Source organism: Canis lupus, chromosome 2 (assembly GCF_003254725.2).
Source record: "Canis lupus dingo isolate Sandy chromosome 2, ASM325472v2, whole genome shotgun sequence".
Classification (NCBI taxonomy): domain Eukaryota; kingdom Metazoa; phylum Chordata; class Mammalia; order Carnivora; family Canidae; genus Canis; species Canis lupus.
This window is the reverse complement of record NC_064244.1, coordinates 67132049-67153724: the sequence shown is the minus strand read 5'-3', so window position 1 is coordinate 67153724 and position 21676 is coordinate 67132049. Positions and strand designations below refer to the sequence as shown.

General features: G+C 51.4%; 2 long non-coding RNA genes across 2 annotated transcripts in view; one reads left to right on the top strand and one right to left on the bottom strand.

Moving 5' to 3' along the window:
* Positions 1–2917: 2917 nt before the first annotated feature.
* The window catches only part of LOC118353955 (uncharacterized), a 34734-nt gene continuing 15975 nt past the window's right edge, over positions 2918–21676 (bottom strand). Inside the window, exons 3-5 of the long non-coding RNA XR_004813685.2 lie at positions 16054–16653; positions 8528–8676; positions 2918–3048 (exon numbers count right to left, since the gene is read on the bottom strand). This is a non-coding gene — a long non-coding RNA (uncharacterized LOC118353955). The remainder of the gene's footprint in view (positions 3049–8527; positions 8677–16053; positions 16654–21676) is intronic.
* On the top strand, positions 5810–16658 carry LOC118353954 (uncharacterized). The gene is made up of 3 exons (XR_007407725.1): positions 5810–7481; positions 8437–8580; positions 16519–16658. It is a non-coding gene; the product is annotated as an uncharacterized LOC118353954 (long non-coding RNA).

Below are 21676 nucleotides of genomic sequence, written 5' to 3'. Positions count from 1 at the left end.
TTGTATAATCTGAGGGGGCGGGGGGGGGGGGGGTAGAGAGTGGTTATTACAGGTGATGATGGGTGGTGGTGCACTGTGTGTGTTGCGTGGCGTGTAGAATTGTGTGCCTCTGAGACGGAAGTGGGTGCTCACAAGCCGAAGGGTGAGCGTCCCCTGGGCCTGGGGCCTGCAGCCGGGCTCATTAATCCGTGTGTTTGGGTGTGCTGCCTTCAGCTGTATATTTATATCTCTCTGTCTAATGCAAGGGGTTGGGAGATTAACACCCAGGGTAGCCACATACACCCTTGTAAGGCATGCACGAGAAAAAGCTGGGTTTTAAGGAGGCAGCTGGTCATTTTCTGACTTACCCCTAAAATATTCCAGGGGAGGATGTTGGCAGGATCTCAGCTGCTGGTCACTTGACAGCTGCTGCCAGTCGGAGGGTAGCTGAGGGAGCAAGGGCTAGGCCGGCCCAAAGCCCTGTTTGCTGTGGGTGCTAGGCAACAGGTGGCAAAGGTGGCATTAAGAAGGGCTGTCCCTGCCCCTCCACCTCCCCAGCCTGAGAGCTGGCCCTGGGCTGTCCCCGAGACTGAAGAGACTGAATTCCTCACCCCCTGGGACCTCCCCTAAGGCTCTCTTTGGGCTGCAAACTCTGGATCTCCCAGGGTCCCAGAGGCACTTCCACCTACATACCTTAGTTTTGCTGTTCCATCTCTGCCTTGAACACCTTTGCAGCCCTTCACGTCCCTGTTTCTACTCTTTTTATTTTTATTTTTTTAATTTTATTTAGGGATCCCTGGGTGGTGCAGAGGTTTAGTGCCTGTCTTTGGCCCAGGGCGTGATCCCGGAGTCCTGGGATCGAGTCCCACGTCGGGCTCCCTGCATGGAGCCTGCTTTCTCCCTTTGCCTGTGTCTCGGCCTCTCTATCTCTGTGTCTCTTATGAGTAAATAAAATCTTTTTTTAAAAAAGATTTTATTTATTTATTTATTCATGAGAGACAGAGAGAGAGAGAGAGAATCAGAGACACAGGCAAAGGGAGAAGCAGGCTCCATGCAGGGAGCCCGACGTGGGACTCGATCCCAGGACTCCGGGATCACGCCCTGGGCCAAAGGCAGATGCTCAAATGCCAAGCCACCCAGGCGTCCCCCTGTTTCTACTGTTTCTGGGTCTCAGCCTACGTGTCATCTCCTCAGAAATGATGTCTCTGCCCCCTGGCATAAACAACTATCCATTTACTATTTTTGGTCCAGCACTTATCACAACCCACAATAATAATGTTTGCTTTCTATTCTCTCCTGTTCTACTTTCCCCACTAGAATGGAAGCCCCATGAGAGTAGGGACTTTGCATGTCTTGTTGACCTCTGTGTCCCCAGGGTCCAGCATGGGGCCTGGCACATAATAGGATCTCAAATACATAAGTAAAGATTGTTGGGGATCCCTGGGTGGCGCAGCGGTTTGGCGCCTGCCTTTGGCCCAGGGCGCGATCCTGGAGACCCGGGATCGAATCCCACGTCGGGCTCCCGGTGCATGGAGCCTGCTTCTCCCTCTGCCTGTGTCTCTGTCTCATTCTCTCTCTCTCTCTATGACTATCATAAATAAAAATTAAAAAAAAAAAATTAAAAGATTGTTGGATGAGGGAAAGAAAGAAGAACGGTCCCATCTAGGCCAATTCAGACAACATTTGATGCCTGCTATGTGCCAGGCCTATGCTGCTCGCCACCAAGGAGCCTGGGTGTACTCAGGGAAACAGTCACATGTGCTCAGATTGTGTATACCAAGGCAGAGCAAGGTATGTGAGGACACGGGACTCAGGTCGGCCTGTGCTAGGCCCTGTATCAGAGCATTTGGCCCTATTGGGTCAAGGCCCCTGCCTGCAAAGAGCTCACAATGTAGAGGATGCAAGCACTCCTGTCTAGGGAGACAAACCCATGCAGAGAATAGTGTTAAGTCAGGGAGCTGAGTGATATGGCAGGCAGTGAGAACCGGGGAGGTCAGGGGTGGGAGGAATTCCAGGACTGAGACAACCTCACAGACAGAGCAACCTAGGTCTGGAAGGAGGGTGCCTGTGTCCGGTACAAGAAAAGCATGGCTACTCTGTCTCTCAGCCTCTCCACAAAGCCAAGTCCAGGAAGAAGGCCCTGGGCTGGCTGCTCTTTGCCTGACCTCCACCCTCCATGCTTCTCTGCTTGGCTGCAGGTCCTGAGGCTGCCTCGTGCTCGCTGTCTCACCTTATAGTTTCAGAAGAGTTTGGCCAATAGGAGACATTATAGGAGATCAGTGCAAAGGAGGATAGTTAGGCTGAGATATTTCTACTTACCCACCTCCCCCTGTGATTTTGGCAGTTACTGTGTTCCTCCACCAAAAGCCACACAGCTCTTGTGGGGCAGGCTGCACCCACAGGTACCACTCTCTCCAGGTTCATTAACAAAGTTTCCTCCCCTTGCCCTTCAGATCCCTGGGGACGATTCCACCCCAGTGCTGTGAGCCCCAAGATGCTTCACCATTCCTGCCCACACCTCTGTGAATAGTTCCTTCATTAATCCCTCTTCTGGCTGATGGTTTGTGTTTACTTTTTCCTGCTGAAACCCCTAAGGTAAGAACTAAACCAAGGTGGGCGCCTGGGTGGCTCAGTCTGTTAAGCATCTGCCTTCAGCTCAGGTCATGATCCCAGGGTTCTGGGATCCAGCCCCACCTTGTCAGGCTCTCTGCTCAGTGGAGAGTCTGCTTCTCCCTCTCCCTCTGCCCCTCCTCTCTGCTCATGCGCTCTCTCTCTCTCTCAAATAAGTAAATAAATAAAATCTAAACAAACAAACAAAAAAACTAAACCAAGAGAAGGTGAGCCCTCAGTAGAGAATTCAGGAAGACCCTCATTTTTTTTTTTAAGATTTTTATTTATTTTTTCATTAGAGACAGAGAAACAGAGGCAGAGACACAGGCCGAGGGAGAAGCAGACTCCATGCAGGGATCCCAATGTGGGACTTGATCCTTGAACCCCGCGATCACACCCTGAGCCGAAGGCAGCCGCTCAACTGCTGAGCCAGCCAGGCTTCCCAGGAAGAACTTCTTTCTAAATTGCCACAAAATTGGAATCAGAAAAGTTGTAAACTGATCAAATCCCATCCTAGGTGAGCAGTGACCTCCTGGCCACCACTCTGGGCAGGAGCCCAATCTAAGAGGTTCCTCTCAGCTCATTTTACCCAGGCTTATGCCTACAGTTGCCCTGGCCAAGACAGTGGGGCAGGGAGGGTGCCAGTAGGGGAGGGATGGGCAGGGGCGGTGATGACTGGCAGAGGGAGGAGCTTGGTAGTGGATACACACAAGGAGTGGAGCCTTAGGAGCAGCCTCTGTCATATTCCAGAGCATGCCCTATAGGACCTTGGGACGCCAACCTCCCTGAACCTCAGTTCTCTGTCCGTGAAATGGGCAATTAATACCCTCGTCACAGGATTGTTGTATAAAGCAATCAAATGTGAGGTTCAGCACATGAGCGAGTGGAGTGAACTTGCTCCAAAAGCTGAGCATAGCGCATTCCTCATTATTACTGGTGCAGGTAGAGGCCATTCTGCTGAGTTTCTGTGTGCCAAGAGCACCCATCTAGAGGTGGGAGGAGGATAGGAAGAGCTCGCCCTGCTTCAAGGGAGCCAGGGCACAAATCCAAGCCTAAACCCTGCCTCTGCAATTCATCACCTTAGGAAAGGCACTCCACCTCACTAGTTGTTTTTTTCTCTGTAAAATCAGATAACACTTTTAACTTCATAGGTTTGCTGTGAGGATGAACTGAGAGAACACAAAAAGCACTGTCGAGTACCTGATGCGTTCTAAGTGCCCAAGAAACAGTAACTATTATTTTAAAAACTTTTCTCCCCCTTACTCTCCCCAAAACTGAAACCAGGGCTGACTTACTGCAGTATCTTCCTTCCTTCCTTCTTTCCTTCCTTCCCTCCTTCCGTCATGCCTTTATTCATTCATTCATTCATTTCAACATTTTAAAAAATATTTTATTTACTTAGAGAGAGAAAGAGAGCATGCATGGGGAGGGGCAGAGGAAGAAGAAAAGAGAGAAACCCAAACAGGCTCCACACTGAGCATGGAGCTGATGAGGGGCTCGACCTCACGACCCAGAGATCATGACCTGAGCTGAAATCAAGAGTCAGTCGCTTAACCAACTGAACCACCTAGGCACCCTGTTTCAACATTTATTAAGCCAGACAATGTGCTAGATCCCAAGAACACAGACTAGGAAGTCGTTAAAGCAAAAACAGTATCATATTTCTTTCTTGTTTTACCTCTAGTCCCTAGATTTTCAATAAAGGCCAAATTAGTAAATTGTATCAGTTATTTTCTTGAGCACGCACTACATGCTAGTGCCTAGTAGTTCATTTTATCTCCATTATTGCAATGGATCCTCAGAACGACAGCCCCCAAACAGAAGGCCTGTAATAAAGCTCATTGACTAATGGTAAGACTGAGGCTCAGATTGATTAGCACTTAATTGACTAAAATCACACAGGCAAGAAATGGTGGCACTCCAATTCACTATACTGCCTTGGCTAATGATTGAATCATTTTAATCATCATGGTTGTCACTATGCATGACTTCCTCGGGCTTATTTTATAGTCTAGTGAGTGTTCGGTGGCCTTTTCCTCCTCAGACTTACCCACGAGGGGCCCTGGCAAAGCTCAGACTTGGGTTCGAATCCAGTTCTGCAAGGCTGGGCTTTATTTAACCTATTTGTTTTTTTTGTTGTTGTTTTTGTTTTGGTTTGTTTTGGTTTGTTTTGGTTTGTTTTGGTTTGTTTTTATTTAACCTATTTGAACCTCAGCTTCCACTGCTGGGAACTGAGGTTGGGTGGGTGTTCCACGAGAACATGCGGAGGGAAGGCCCAGCACCTTGCTCCATAAATGTTCTCTTTATTTCCTCCTCCCTCCCTGCCCGCTGTGGCCACTGTCTGGGGGTCTTTGGCCTGAAGCTGTCCTGACCTACCGCAGAGGACCCCTCACTCGGCGGTCGGGCTCTCGCGGCGATTCCGACCGCTGCCTCCAGGGGGCGCCACCACACCAACCCCCCGCATCTCGGGGGTGGCTGTTCCCACCGCCGCCACGCGGGGCCGCCTGGGCCCGGAGTTTTGGGGGAGGAGGGCGGCAGGGCGGCAGGGAGGTCTGAACAGCTGGACCAGAGATGTCTTCGGCATCACAGTCATAATTAATAATAAACAATAATAATAGTAATAGCAGGGGATCCACGGGGAACCGGGGGTGACCGAGACAAGAGGCGTATTCGCTCGCGGGAGGCTGTGGGACTCCAGGGAAGGAGCCAGGCTTAAACTCAGACCCGGTTCCAATCTAGTCCTGCGACCCTGGCCCTCTCTGAACCTGCTTCCTCAGCTTTAAAAGGGAAAGTATGATAATATTCTTGGGGGCAGCCTAGATGGCTCAGCGGTTTAGCGCCGCCTTCAGCCCCGGGCGTGATCCTGGAGACCTGGGATCCAGTCCCACGTCAGGCTCCCTGCATGGAGCCTGCTTCTCCCTGTGTCTCTGTCTCTCTCTCTGCGTGTGTGTGTGTCAAAAATAAAACAAAAAACAAAAAACATCGTTCTTGGGAGAAATAAGTGAGCTTCTGGAATGCTCAGTGAGAGCAACTTGGGAAAGTGCATTTATTGCAATCCTTACCTCTCCCTTGTAAGAGAACTATTGTCAGATCCTCCTGGGGCTTTCCCCAGGCTCCCCGGCCTACCTGTCACTCTCTCTCTCCCCCCACCAGCACAGCCCAGAGACTGGTCCAGGAGCTCATCCCTAAACCCCTAAACCGACCGACCACCCAGTACCACTCTTCTCCCTGGAGTTGCCCCTTCACCTTCAGAACTGTAGGCTTCTCTGGACACTGTCCCATCCATCCCCAGGGGCAGGCCCCGGCCAGAAAACTTCCCCTGGCTATCCCACTACACTCCACCCCAACCCTCACCTTGAAGTTATGACCCCCATGCAGTCACCTCATCCAAAAAACCTTTCCTGCACACCCTTTCCCCAGCCCAAAAGCCTGCTATTCAGGGCCCAGCTTAAATAGCCTATCTTCCAGAAAGTCCCCCTCCCTTCTCTTCCTGCTGCCCCCTGGACTTCCTTTAACTAGGTCACAGCATAAAGGAATTGCTTGTTTAAGTGCATCTAGCCCCAGCACATAGGGATGCCCTGGAAGCCACAGCTGCCACACCTGTGGAGGGCTCCGCGGTGTCACAGAGCTGAGCCTGGGGACCTGAACAAAGTGCACACTCCATAAATGCATGTCCTGTGAATGAGTGATCCACCCAGCTGGGTCTGCTCACTGAGCCTCCTCCTCGGCAGCCACAGCTCCCAGGCATATGCACACAGAAACAGAAGCACATACTCAGAGGCAACAGTCAGAGTCACATGCACACACAGTCGCAAGGAGTCCTATGCAGAAAGCTGAATTCATCCATTGCTCATTTCTGCGTCTCTGTGTTTATGCACCTTTGTGTCATTCGCTCCTTTCTTTTGTGACTTGAGGGGCCTGAGAACAGTGCTGTGTCTCCTTATCAGCCCGGTAGCCCCTTAAGAGAGGGCGAACTGCTCCCTTCAGACCAGGAATCCCAAGGGAAGTCTTATAGCTCCTCAACCGGTTTGGGGGGTTGGGCCAGGAAGTCTCTTCCCCACCAGCCTTAGAGCTTTAGAAATAGTCTGTCTCCCACATCAGACTCAGAATCCTTGGGGACAAGGCCCTTATCTCTCCCCACTAACTAGCATTGAGGACCCAAGGTCAGAACGGATCCGACTATGCTGGGTATTCCAGGAGCAGACCTGAGCTTGATCTCCCCTATCAGACTGGTGACTCCTTGGAGGCAGCAGGATCAGACCGGCTCCAGCAGGGGGTGAGCTGGCTTGGGCCAGTTTGTCCTGGCAACTCATTCATATGTCTTCCATTCACTCCCAAACCTGTCCGAGTCCCTGGGCCTGGCTCTGCAGTATGCAGCCTCTATTATGTTCCTTAGTTCCCTCGCCAGTCCAATCTGGGGGGACCTGAGGCTCAGGCAGCAAGTGACTTGCTATGAGTCACATGGCTGGGAAGTAGCAAAGCCAGGCCTCACCCTGCAAAGGCCACCTTCCAATCAGGTTTGAGGAACGCTGGGGAGATCAGTCTGACAGGGAGAAATGACTGCGTGGGGGCGTGTGTGGCTGTTGGAGGCAAGGACTGCCAGAGGATGGGGGTGCCTGCTGGGCAGACTGGGAACACCGAGGAGGGCAGGCTGGACAAGCAGCCAGCCAGGGCAGGCAGAAGGAAGGCCTGGAGCCCAATCTTTCCTGTCCCAGTTCCCAGCACGAGCATCCTCTGGCACTGGAGTCCTGAGTTCAAGTCCCATTCACCCTCGGACCCTTCTGTGGGCCTCACTTTCCCCATCTGAGTACAAGAGCAGAGACCTGATGAGGTCAGCGCTTGGGATTCCCACTTCTTTAAGCTGTTCTTGGCAAGGGTGCAGCCAGCAGCAGGTGAGCAAGTTGCCACATCAGCAGGGCGAACCCCACCCCCTTCTCCCCCCCAGCTCCGGAGGGAGGCCCCAGAGGCCCCAGAGGACAGTGGGAAGTGGGTGGGGAGAGAGGGCTGAGCCTCGTTGGCTGCAGATTGGGGGAATGGCCGCAGGGGTGGGTGAGGGAGGCGGTGTGTGAGTATACCTGGCTGTACTAGCCTGTGTGTATCTGTGACGATGTCTGGATGTCCCGGAGTATACAGGAGTGTGTACACAATAAATGGGTGTCTTTGTGAGGATGTACTCGAGTGTACAAGCTGGTGTATAAGAGTGTGTGAATGTTTCAGAGCACATCTTTGTGTCCGTCCGTGTGTCTGTGTGGGTGGCCCTGGATGGGCAGGAGGGCGTACGATTGTGTCTGAGTGTGCTTCTCTGGGTATCTACGTGAATGCACTTGAGAGTACAAGGGAGTGTGTCTGTGCATTTGCCCCTTTGTCTGTGGATGTTGTGTACAGGATTGAGTGTGAATACATCTGAATGCGTGCCTTGTGTGTGGATGCACTTGAGTGTAAAATGCATGTGGATGCATTTGCCAACGTCTCTGAGTATGTCTTTGTGTCTATGGGTGACTGTGTGGATGTTCCTGAGTGTACAGGAGTGTGTGAACATGTCCGTGTGTTTTCCAGAGTGCCTTTGTGTGACCATGTGGACAAGTGTGTGTGTGACTATGTGTGGCTGGCAGGGTCCTCTCGGAAGAGGTGTGAGCCTTTGAGAATCCACCTCTAGCAGACCCCTCCAGCTGACCACAGGCCCCTGGAGGCATAAGGCCTGCCCCAGGCCTCAGAGCAGCCCAGCCCCTGCCCGCCCGCCCCCCCACACTTCCTGGTGACTCACCTCCCTGCTGTCTCTGTCCCCTCCAGCCTCCTGCCTTCAAGGGCAGTCCCCCCTTGCTTAGTTTATCCTTCACCCACCCACAGGGAGTCTGAGTCCTTTCTTCCAGTCAGCCTGCTGGGACCCGAGAAGGGGGACCCAACACTAGTGATGCATGTTCTGTTGAACCCTCCTCACCTGACAGATGAAAACAGGCTCAAAGCACCGTGGTGACCCACTGAGATCATGCTGTGAGTACAGGTGTTTAATCCCATGACTCCAAAAGCTGAGGGTAGAAGCCCTGGCCTCCTCCAACCCCACAGATGGCCCCAGCCCAGGCCCTGAACCTGAGAAGGAGAAAGAGAACTGACATTCAGGGAACCCTCCAGCCATATGCTTGGCCCTTCCCGTGCTGTCATTTTTAAGGTGTTTTTTAAAATTAGTTTATTTTAGAGAGAGAGAACAAATAGGGTAGGGGACAGAGGAAGAGATAGAACCTTAAGCAGACTCTGCACTGAGCATGGAGCCTAACATGGGGCTTGATCTTACAACCCTGCCCTGAGATTACCACTTGAGCTAAGATCAAGAGTCAGATGCTGGGGATCCCTGGGTGGTGCAGCGGTTTGGCGCCTGCCTTTGGCCCAGGGCGTGATCCTGGAGACCCGGGATCGAATCCCACGTCGGGCTCCTGGTGCATGGAGCCTGCTTCTCCCTCTGCCTATGTCTCTGCCTCTCTGTGTGTGTGTGTGACTATCATAAATAAATAAAAATTAAAAAAAAAAGAGTCAGATGCTTAACTCACTGCCCCACCCAGGCACCCCTCATGCTGTCATTTTGTTCACTCCTGTCTTGCTCAGAGAGGTGAGGCAGCTCGTCCAGGGTCAGGAAGCAGCTGAGGGGATCCCTGGGTGGCGCAGCGGTTTAGCCTTTGGCCCAGGGCGTGATCCTGGAGATCCAGGATCGAATCCCACATCAGGCTCCCGGTGCATGGAGCCTGCTTCTCTCTCTCTCTCTCTCTCTCTGTGTGTGTGTGACTATCATAAATAAATAAAAAATTAAAAAAAAAAAAGGAAGCAGCTGAGGCAGGATTTGAACCCAGGTCTCTCTAGCTTCAGATGCATGTTACTAGGGGCAGGGTTGGAGTCGAGGGTGACTGGCCACCTGTCCTCAAAAGAAAGGTAGAAAGATGAAAAGGTATGGGTAAAAATGAGGAAAGGTGGCTCGAGATAGTTTCCATGCAGCATCACACCAAGAGCTGAGGTGACACAGCCTCATGTGAGTGCCAACGACAGCCTGATAGGACTTCCTGTTCTAACCAGAGTCCGGCTCCCTGCCTGGGGCCCCTTCCCCTGGATTCAGGCACTGGGTGGACTGAAAATGTGACTAAGTGGGCCCAGGCTTAAGCAGCCTCCCTACCGGCTGGTCACAAGTGTTTGGAATTCCACAATGCCACTGACCTTTGTCCCTCAGAGGCTCTTCTTTTATTTTTTTATTTTTTTTCTTCTTTTACTGTTTATTTTTTAAGACTTTATTTTTTTTATTCATGAGAGACACACAGAGAGAGGCAGAGACATAGGCAGAGGGAGAAGCAGGCTCCCTGCAGAGAGCCTGATATGGGACTCGATCCCAGGACCCTGGGATCATGGCCTGAGCCGAAGGCAGATGCTCAACCACTGAGCCACCCCGGTGCCCCTTATTTTATTATTATTTTTTAAAGATTTTATTTATTTATTTGACAAAGAGAGAGACCACAAGCAGGGGGAGCAGAAGAGGGAGAGGGAGAAGCAAACTCCCTGACGAGCGGGGAGCCTGATGCGGAACTGGATCCCAGGACCCCGGGATCACAACCTGAGCTGAAGGCAGACGCTTAACTGACCGCTTACCTGACCAAGCCACCCAGGCACCCCTCAGAGGCTCCTCTTTTAGATCAAAACCCCACCCAGGCTCCTGGGGAGGTGACTTGAGCCCCCAACTCAGCCTAAAGGAGTCTGGTTGGAGCCAGGGATCCCAGCTGGATGGGATGCCCTTCTGGAGTAGGGAGGGCAGCAGGGAAAATCAGATGGAGGGCCAGAGGGAGCATGAAGGGTGGACCCCAGGGGGAGGCTGGAGCGGCCTCTTGTCATCCACCATCTCATGTCATTCTTGCAGCAGCCTCTGGGGCTGAGGGCATCACTCCCATTTCTGATGAGCAGCTCTGAAAGGCAGATACGTGCTAAGACCGGGACTTGAATCTCATCTCTGGACTCGAGTCCAGGCCTCTTGCTACCATATGTGGCTCCCTCTGGATCCCAGGGCTGGCTTGGCTGGGAGGAGGCCAGAGAGGCAGGGATGCGAGAGACAGTGTTCCTTTGGCTCTTCTGGATGACAAGCGCCACAGAAATGCTTATGCAAGAGCTCAAGGAGACGGGACTTGTGGTGAGTCTACATGGGGAAGTGAGGAAGGCAGGGACGGTGCCCCACTTCTCCGCGCCTCACAGCACCCCCTGGGTGGTCAGGAAGCAGAACACTCACATTGACCTGGACTTCTGGTCTTTGCCTTGGTTGCAGGTGCCCGACGCTGTGGCTGTGCAGTGGGGCCTGGGAATCCTGCATCCTTGTCCAGGGCACTTCAGGGTCATCTTTACCTCCAAAATCAATCAACCTTCCAGCTTCTAGGCCTGTGGGCTTGGGTCTCTCTCACATGCGTCTGTTCCTCTGTGTCCTGGAGATGTCTAGAACCCCTGGTGGTCAGCCCTGCCATTCCAGACTCAGGGGTGTGAGCACACAGCCTCTCTCTGCCTGCAGGTCGGACACTACCCCTGACCCTGGAACTCAAAGCCTGTCTCCCTTGCTCCTTGCTGCCTGGGTGTCCTTCTGTTTCCTGGCCTCCATGGGTGGCCCTGCCTGACCCTGTCCTGGCCTGAGGGGTGGGGTGGGGGAATGGGAAGGGTGTGCACAGTGCTGCTTTTGTTCAGGGGATCAGGGAGGGACCAGTGCCCGCTCTTGTGTTCCAGCCCCTGGCTTGGTCTTGGCAAGCCGGAGGGTGAGCTGCAGCTCTACCTGCAGCATCATCTCAACATCCTTCCTGCCGGCAGAGCAGGCCCAGAGCCACTATGGAATCTGACCAAGAAGGCCCTTAGCTGGGCTCTCATTTCAGGCTATTACTGATCCCTCTGCCTCTAGCTGCTCTGCCTCATGACCTGTGCCACATGATGAAGACAGGATGTGGGTGGTATGGATATGTCCAGAGACACAGTGGACGCAACACTGGTCCCAGGGCTGCAGTTTCAAGTGTCCCATCTGGGAACTGGAGGTTTGCAAACAAGGTTTAGATTCGGGAGATAGGAAATCAGCCAGAGGGTGGGGCCCAGTGAGGAGGTGGGGCCCAGTGAGGGGGAATAGAGGCTCAGTGGGGGGGGATGGGGCTCAGTGAGGGGGGTGGGGGCCAAGTGAGGGGGGTAGGGTCCCTGTGAGGGAGATGGGGGCTCAGTGAGGGGGATGGGGGCTCAGTGAGGAGATGGGGCTCAGTGAGGGGGGTGGGGGCCCAGTGAGGGGGATGGGGACCCAGTGAGGGGGATGGAGACCCAGTGAAAAGATGGGGGCTCAGGGGATGGGGGCCCAATGAGAGGGTAGAATTCAGTGAGGGGATGGGGGTCAGTGAGGGGGTTGGGCTCAGTGAAGAGATAGGGGTTCAGTGAGAGGACAGAGGTTCAGTGAGGACTTGAAGTAAAAGAAATGAGTAGATAAGGCTCTGGGGACATTAACTCAATGATCCTTTCCTAACTGAGCTTAGATACCTGAGCCTACCCTGGGGTCTACAATAAGCATGACTGTTAGGGACATGGCTGGGCACCTTGGTGTCAGGCACTCCTCCTAACAGTTGGAGGGAAACTGAGACCTGTGTCTGCTGGGGAAGGACTCAGACAGACAACACTGCAGTTCTGAGCAGTGAGGACTCTAGGAGCTAGGAAGCTAGGTATGGCTTGGTGCCATGGAGGTCAAGGGAGACTTTCCTGGGAGCTCCCTCCTACCTCTGGGGTCCTGTAGGCTGCACGCAACCTCCAGCAAGGCATTTGGAATCCTGGGATGGCCCTGCCCAGGGATCTGGAGGAGTGCCCCTCTTTGCCCCTCAGGTTACAGCCCTTGGCAAGCTTCCAGAATGGAGGGGGAGAAAAGGATGGGCATTGGGAAGATAACAGGGCAGATTCCTAAGACCTCTCTTGGGTAAACTCTCACCTTTCCTCCCCTTCCCCAACGCGCTCCTCATCGCGGAGTCCTCATCTCTTTTACAGAGGCCCCCTTGCCCTTGATTGAGTCCATCCCTCTCCCTAGAGAGTCCCTAGCTCTTTCTGGATCTGCGTTCCCTGACTGAGCTCAGATTCCCCCTCACATAGCTGTCATACCAGAACTAAAGCCAGTTTTAAATTTTTTACTTGAGTGTTTTAGGCACTGTCCTTTCTCACTAGCAAGGAGGGCTGATTGACCCTGGGCCCATTCACTCAGGCCCTATTGTCTGAAAAACTGAAGGGGGGCAGCCCTGGTGGCTCAGAGGTTTAGTTCCGCCTTCAGCCCAGGCCCTGATCCTGGGATGGAGTCCCCTACTGGGCTCCCTGCAGGGAGCCTGCTTCTCCTTCTGCCTGTGTCTCTGCCTCTCTCTCTCTCTCTCTCTCTCTCTATGTCTCTCATGAATAAATAAATTTTAAAAAAATCTAAAAAAAAAAACAAACACACAAACCTGAAGGGGCTGCTAATGGTAATGCCCTCATTTGTGTAGCATCATTTAATATTCAAATATCTGAGCCTGGGCTGGTGAGGAATGGCTGCTGGTATGCATACTATTTGCATGCTTCCCTTTTAGTGAGGAAAAACTCAAACTCTCCTCCCCCTCCAGCTCCCCTGTTTGGAGTCTGACTTGAGGAGAGTCCCAGTTGGGCCCTACAGAGAAGGTACAACAATGCAGAATGTTAAATGGGAGTTGTTTGGGTACTAGACCGCAGATGTTTGCTAAGGCCAGGCCCAAGGTGGGAGAAGACGCAAGGATTCTCTCCCCATTTGCCAGAGGAAGCCAGGTTCTAGAACAGGGAGTAGAATGAGAAGAGGAGATGTTCTTATGATGCTAAAAACTGAAGTGATTCTTAGGGGTTTCTTAGATCTTACACAGTGGCTTCACAGGATCTACAACTACCAGCCCTTCTGCATCTATGCCAGACATGATTAGTTAAGCATGGCACTCTGAGCCCAGAGCCACTTCATTTGAGGCAGCAGTTAGCATGTGCAATTATATTTGTCTTTCCTGAGGAGTTCAACCCTTCCTTTCCAAACAGGGAGACTGAGGCCCAGAGAGGATACAGGAAATGTAGGTTATATCCACCTTCACACTACCTGCTCATCCTGGAAGCACATGGGTTAATCCTCTGGAGGGTGAGGGAGGGCGGTTCTATTATGTGTAAGAAAATCATCACAAGGGATACCTGGGTGGCTCAGTGGTTGAGCATCTGCCTTTGGCTCAGGTCACAATCCTGGAGTCCTGGGCTTGAGTTCCACATCAGGCTCCCCACAGGGAGCCTGTTTTTCTGTCTGCCTGTGTCTCTGCCTCTCTCTCTCTGTGTGTCTCTCATGAATAAATAAATTAAATCTTTTTTAAAAAAGAAAGCAAATCATCACAAAAAAGTCCTTCTGGGTGGAATTACAGGTGATTTTTATAGATGACTTTGTGTTTTTCTACATTTCCCAAATTCACTTTGAGCATGAATTCATTTTGTAATTAGAAATCTCTCAATAGGGACGCCTGGGTGGCTCAGTGGTTTAGTGCCTGCCTTTGGCCAGGGTGTGATCCTGAAGTCCTGGGATTGAGTCCCACATCAGGCTCCCTGCATGGAGCCTGCTTCTGCCTCTGTCTTTCTCTCTCTCTGTCTCTCATGAATAAATAAAATCTTAAAAAAAAAAAAAAAGAAAGAAATCTCTCAATAGCAATACTAGCTTTTTTGGGGGTAAACACTATGTGGTACTTGCTTTAGGCATTATCTAAATCTCAACCCTGACATGGGGCACCAGGCTGGCTCAGTCAGTGAAGCATGTGACTCTTGATCTCAGGGTTGTGAGTTCAAGCTTCACATTGGGTGCGGAGATTACTTACAAATAAAATCTTTAAAATAAATAAATAAATAAATAATCTTGACAACCACCCTGGGAGGAAGGTAACATTATTGTTGTTATTCCCAATTTAAAGAAGAAGACAAGACTTAGGGAAGTCCAAAAATGTGCCCCAAGATCACATAGTGAGCGGCACAGCTCTGACTCTAGCCACATTAAATACAATTAAATAAATTAAAAGTCAATATCAGTGATGATCTGGGTCTATGGAAGAATGCTGGTTTGCATGCTCTTCTGAATAATAGAAGTGGAAAGCCCATTTGGGAGAGGGAAGTAACTTGCCCAAGGTCACACCGGATGTGCCTGAAGAAACGACCTGTGCCCCAAAGAAAGCTTCTGAGTAGCCTAGGACAAGAGCAGAGGTCTGGCATGGTCCTCTCGCCTCTCCTCGGGACCTGGACACCTCTCTGCTCAGGACAGTGGGAACACTATGCCCCAGCAGAGTGCAGAATGGCAGGACACCTCCTGCTAAGGCTCCTGCTATTCCTCTCAGCACAGTGGAGTGAAGAGACAATGAAAGACACTGAGGAATGAGAGGGATGGCTCAGAGCCTGAGCCAACAACAGCAAAGCCAGAGCAGGGTGTGGGTGAGAAAGGAGGGTCTTCCCTCCACTGGGACTTTGGGAAGAGACCATTTATTTATTTTTAAGGGTTCTGGGTTTTTTTATTTAAATTTTGTTTTGGTAATCTCTACACTCAACCTGGGGCTTGAACTTACAACCCCGAGATGAGTCACATGCTCCTCTGACTGAGCCAGCCAGGCGCCCCCCGGGAAGGGGCCGTTTTAGCAGAAGCATGGGCCAAGTGCCTTCCCGCACTTAGCTTTGCAGTGATCACCCACTGGTATGCCAGGGCCCCTTGGCACTGTCTCCAGACACCACCAACTTCTGTGTGACCAGAGCATGGGATGAGGACACCAATAGACCAGCTCTCCATATCTGTGTGGCCTTGGCCAAGCCATTTTGTGTCTGAGTTTTCTCACCTGTGAAATAGAGGTGATAAACCCTATGTTTCAGGGCTGTTCTGAGCATAAAAGGTGGCCACAGAAGCAAAGGAGCCCCACTGGAGTGGGAGAAGCAGCCTGCCAAATTCTGGTCGTTAATAAAGCCTGCCCCTCCCAGCGGGCAGTGTCAGGACTGCCCAGGGAGCTTGTGGGGGAGGAGCCTCTTCCTTCCTACCCCTTCCAGCTGGGTATCAAGATCTGAGACCAGATGTGTGGCTGAGTGACTCAGCCCTTTCCTGCCTGGAAACTCCTCCCTGCCTGCCTCACCAGGCTGGGCCAGGGACGGTGAGACAGCACATTGGAGGTGGGGGTGGCTGGTCCTGAACAAACTCAGGGGAGCAGTGGGGGGCAGAGTGGGGGAGGGAGAGGGAAGGAGGAATGAGGATAACATGGCTTGGCCTGCAAGATGGGATGGAGGAGGAGGGAAAATGTCGGGACAGTCCTGGAAGAGATTGAGAGTGTCCTTGAGTTGAGTGGCTGGCTCAGCCTGAAATGCTCACCCCCTCCTCCTCCCAGCTGCTCGCATCCTTTCCCCAATATTTCAAAGCCAGCCCCAACCCCTTTGCCCTGCCCTCTTAAGTCCACATACCCTTAGGGTGCTCCCTTCTTTCCCGTTCTCTCTTCCTCCTCTCAGCCAACCACCTCCACTTCCTCACCTGCCACTCAGCAGGCCCCTTTACTGACTCCTCGCTGCACATAGAAGCAGCAATCTGGATGGTTGACTCTTGGTTGCAAAATCTTAAACCCAACCCAGCTTGATCCCTCAGGGACAATAGGCCCTGCTGACCCAGGCCCTGCTTGGAGCTCTTTTCTTCTCCTGACACACCACCCTGCTGGTTTCCCTTCTATCTCTTGGACACTTCCCTCTCTCATCTGGGCTTCCTACTCCCAACCTTGTAAATGTATGTGTCTTATAAGATCAGTCCTTTCTAGTCTACTGTATGGAAAAGGGATAAAGTGCATGGACTTTGGCATTATATGGACCTGGATTCAACTCCTGGCTCTGCCCTTTACTAGCAGTGTAATTTTGGAAAAATTAATTTAATTCTCTCAGTTTCAGGGATGCCTGGGTGGTTCAGCGGTTGCACATCTGTCTTCAGCTCAGGGCGTGATCCCAGAGTCCAGGGATGAATGGAGTCTCGCATTGGGATCCCTGTGGGGTGTGGGCTTCTCCTGTGTCTTTGCCTCTCTGTGTGAATAAATAAATAAATAAAATCTTTAAAAAAAATTCTCTGAGTTTCAACTTTCTCTTCCACCAAATGGATTAGTATTACCTACGTCTTGGGGATGAAATGGGATAATGCCAATGATGCATTATCTGGCAAACGGCAGGTATCAGTTACTAGTTGGGTTTTTTTAAGTTGTATTTATCTAAGTAATCTCCACACCCAACATGGGGCTCGAACTCATGACTCTGAGATCAAGCGTTGCATGCTCCACCCCAGGTGCCCCCTCAGTTACTGTTAATATCCTTTCTTCCTGGATACCAGTTTACCTCCCCACTCCACTCCCAACTCCTACCTACTGAGCACATCCACCTGCATGTCCTAGTGGCACCTGATCTGCAAATGGTCAAAAGCAAAGTTTCATCCCTTCATTTTCCTCCCCACACACTAGGTTTTCCTCTTGATGCTCCTATTTCTGTTAATGCTCCACCATTCAATGTCATTCCATTCACTTAGCAAGTGCTTTCTGAGACAGCAAAGCCAGGTGCAGCAAAAAGACTTGAAAAAGAATCATTGTTTTTGCCCTTAAGGAGCTCACAGTCTGGTGAGGGAGACAGACAAGCAATTAACTATAATGAGATAATTGCTCTATTAGAGGTTTGCATGAAGGAAGCCAATCCAGGAAGCCTTCCTAGAGAAGGTAGCATTTGAATTGGCACTTGTCGGCTGAATAGGAGATTGCTAAGGTGGACAAATTAGGAAGAGCCAGGAATCATTTCTGGGCAAGGGTGTGGCCATGTGGGTATGAGAGGGCAGGTCCTCAGAGCCAGAAGCTCCCATTTGTGATTGAGAGTTCCCTTGGAGCAGCACAGGGGTCTGCTGGCAGGAGGCGGAAGTGGAAGAGACTGGGAGACCCAGCAGGAGGATAAGGGTTCAAAAGTTGCCATACACAGGCTGTGCAACCTTGGGAAAATCACCTGACCTCACTGAGCCTCCATCCCTCATCTGTCGAATGGAGACAATTATAGGCACCCAAGGGGATGCTGGAGAGGGCAGAGTGAGCTAATGGAAGGGAAAGTGCTGCACAGATGCAAGCTGTTGTTATTGTAGAAAATCTGCCAGGCAGTCTTCCAGCCACAGCCCCACCTCAAAAATGGCCTCCTTGAGTCTACTCTGAGCTGGGCCCACATCCTCCCTGCTGGGGGTGGGGCGCCGGGAACATGTGTATACACCTGACTCTGGATCCTGGCTCATAGGATGTGTGATCTGGGACCAGCATCTTCCCCCTCTGAGCCTCGGCTCTCCAGCTGCAAAAATCAGGCTGAGAACCCAAGGTGCAGGGCTGTTGGGAGAATTCTGTGCCACCTGGTAGGTGATCATTAATTGTAAACATTTTCCCATCCCCTGCTCTCTGGTCCCCTTCTCCCGGACCTGGCACCAAGCTAAGCAGAGTGGGAAACAGTAAATATTTAATAACATACTGGCTCAGAGCTCCTGACTAAAGGGACGTGTGGAGAGCTAGAGGACACCTGCCCCCCAGCAGGGTCTGTGCAGATGTCCCTGGGCTCAGGGACAGCCCCTGCCAGATCCTGAGGAAACTCTTGCTTCAGTGACTTCTTGGGGAATCCTGATTAGCAGAGGGGGTCCCCATCCCCCAACATGTCTCTCCTATCCTCTCTTATTCACTGGGGGGGGGCAGCAAATGGATGGGCACCCCATTCAACAACCACTCAGTGAGTCCTTCTCCACTCTGCCAAGCTTGTGTAGCCACCAGAGATTCAGAGATGAACATGTTCACCCTAATGTGATGGTATGTGGCTTGATCAAAGACTGACTTTCAAGAAAATCAGACTGAGAGGAAGGGACTGAATCTCTCTGGGCCTCCATTTAACCCTCTGTAAAATGGGGACAATGGTTCTTATCTCTTCAGGGCTGTTGTAATGACTAAGGGAGACGATTATATAATGCACTTAGGGCAAGTTCTGGAAGTTCATCAGTCTATCAGTGATGATGATTTTAAGTCTTTTTTAAAAAAGATTATTTGGGATCCCTGGGTGGCGCAGCGGTTTGGCGCCTGCCTTTGGCCCAGGGCACGATCCTGGAGACCCGGGATCGAATCCCACATCGGGCTCCCGGTGCATGGAGCCTGCTTCTCCCTCTGCCTGTGTCTCTGCCTCCCTCTCTCTCTCTCTCTCTCATATGATTAAATAAATAAAATCTTAAAAAAAAAAAAAAAATAAAAAAGATTATTTATTTATTCATGAGAGACACACAGAGAGAGGCATGGATGCCGGCAGAGGGAGAAGTAGACTCCCCATGGGGAGCCTGATGTAGAACTCAATCCCAGGACTCCGGGATCACCACCTGAGCCAAAGGCAGATGCTCAACCACTGAGCAACCCAGCCATCCCTGATGATTTTGTCTTTTTTTTTTTTCTTAAAGATTTTATTTATTCATGAGAGAGGCAGAGACATAGGCAGAGAGAAGCAGGCTTCTTGCAGGGAGCCCGGCGTGGGACTCGATCCTGGGATCAGGATCACACCCAGAGCCAAAGGCAGATACTCAACTGCTGAGCCACCCAGGCGTCCCTGATATCAAGTCTTGAGGTGGATGTCTGCTGGGCAAACTCTGTGGAGTGGGAGTAGGAGTAGGGGTGGGGGTGGGGGCCCGGAGGCAGGGAGGGAGTCTGCCTGGGGAGTTGGGAAAAGTTCAACAAGAGGAGAATGTGAGCCGGTCCTAGAAGGAGAAGTACTTGACCAAATGGAAAAATGGGGGAGAGGCAGGCTGGGGCCGGGAAATGAAGGGCTCTATGTGTCTGAGAGGCTGGGATTTATTCTGGAGACAACAGGAAGGGATTTAAGCAGCGGAAGGACAATGTCCAGATTTAGTCTTAGGAGAGGTTCCCCTGGGGCCTGTGGAGCAGGATTGGGAGGGCAAGAGGGGTCAGGGGACTGGCAGGAGCTGGTGTGATAGTCTGAGTGTTGGAGCTGTATGTGGATCACTTAGTCACCTGCATGGTACGTACCTGGGGTCAATGATTCAAAGGTTCCAGTCCCAGGAAATACTTTTACTCCTTAACAGAAACTTACAGGGACAACGCCTGTAGCCAGAGGAGCCACCCGAGAGACCCAGAGCAGTCAGGCAGAGAGGCTGTTGGGCCTCCCTTCCTCTCCAGCGCAGAGGTGCGGCCCCTCCCCCGGCCCCTGGGCCTGGGCCTCCCCTTTGTGAATCTGTCTGTGAACGTGTGGTTGTCTGTGGGCTGAGGCAGCAGAAAGAGCATTTTGGAGAGGACCAGAGCTAAATCCACATCCTGATTCTGCCACCAATTAGCTCTATGATCTTGGTCAAATTTCTTAACCTCTCTGCTTTGGTTCTGTGGAAAATGTTTGGATTTGTAGTGTCTTTACATGCTTATGTGTAAATGCATAGAAAAAGTATATACTGCCCACTAGCACTGAGGACTGAGAACATTCTCCTTGGAAAGCAGTGAGCCCTGTGTATCTTGGGTCAGGAAATTAAGATTTGGGTGGTCAGAGGACTGTGGGTGAAGAGTCACTGCCCCATTTTATCCTGTTTCCTTCTGTATCATTTGGGCCTATTACAGGCGTGGGTATATCTACATTGTCACATTTGTAAGGAGCAGGGATACTGCTACCAACTTCACAGATTGTCCCAAAGATTTTTTTTTTTTAAGATTTTATTTATTTGTTCATGAAAGACACAGAGACAGGCAGAGACACAGGCAGAGGGAGAAGCAGGCTCCGTGCAAGGAACCCGACGTGGGACTCGATCCTGGGTCTCCAGGATCACCCTGGGCCAAAGGCAGGCGCTAAACCACTGCACCACCCAGGGATCCCCCGTCCCAAGGATTTTTAAAGGATCGTACAGATAAAACTGCTTTCCTGAGACCTGTGCAGAATTGAGCGTCAGCAGGTTTCAGCTCCTTTCTCCCCTGCACCTGGATCTGTGTTAGGTATTTGTGTGTCTGTGTTTCTAGCTGTAATCATTTATCTCTTTACATCTGTGTTTGTGTAACAGGCCTTCTGGATACCTCTCCCTGACTTATGGGTCCCTGAGTACCTGTGTTGTTCTTATGTCGGTGGGTGTCTGTAGATGAGGGTCTGTGCATCTAGGAATGTATATATTTGCATATCACGTGGGTCTGTGAATTGGCATGTCCGTATATGTGTTTGGAAGTGTTAGTAGTGTGTGTGTATGTGTGTGTCATACATCTGTGGATGAGTTTGTGTTTCAATATGACCCCATATCTATGTGTGTTTATTTTTTTATTTTTATTTTTTTTTAATTTTTATTTATTTATGATAGTCACAGAGAGAGAGAGAGAGAGAGAGAGGCAGAGATATAGGCAGAGGGAGAAGCAGGCTCCATGCACCGGGAGCCCGACGTGGGATTTGATCCCGGGTCTCCAGGATTGTGCCCTGGGCCAAAGGCAGGCGCCAAACCGCTGCGCCACCCAGGGATCCCTCTATGTGTGTTTAGATGTCAGTCTGATGCGCACCTGTGTATTTATGGGTATCTAGATATGTCGATGTGTGTCTGGGTATGTGTTTTAGTATGTGTGTCCATATATCTGGGTCTGCCAGAGTGAACTGGTGTCAACCTGTGTTGGTGTCTCAGTGTGTTTGTATAGGCTTCTGTGTGGATTGTGGGAGGTTTCCCTGACAATCCACATCCAACTGTTTCCCTCTGATCGTGGGCAGGGAGCTCTGCCCACAGATCTTGACCCTACTCCCAGCTTCTCGAAGGCCCTAAGCGTGGGTGTTTCCCTCCTAGCCCTGCCCTTGGGCACAGGGCCAGGCTTGCTGCCAAGGACTGGTGGAGTGGGTATCTGTAGCAGCCCCCTACACAAGTCTCATCAGCTGGCCAGTCAGGCTGGTGACTCTTCTGGGGGTGAGAACTGAGAATGTTCTTCTTGGAAAGCAGTGAGCCCTGTGGACCTTGGGTCAGGAAATCCCTGGTCTCTTGGTCTAGGTCAGTGTCCATCTGGCCTGGCTTTTTTGTGCTTGTCAGAGGCAGCCAGACAGT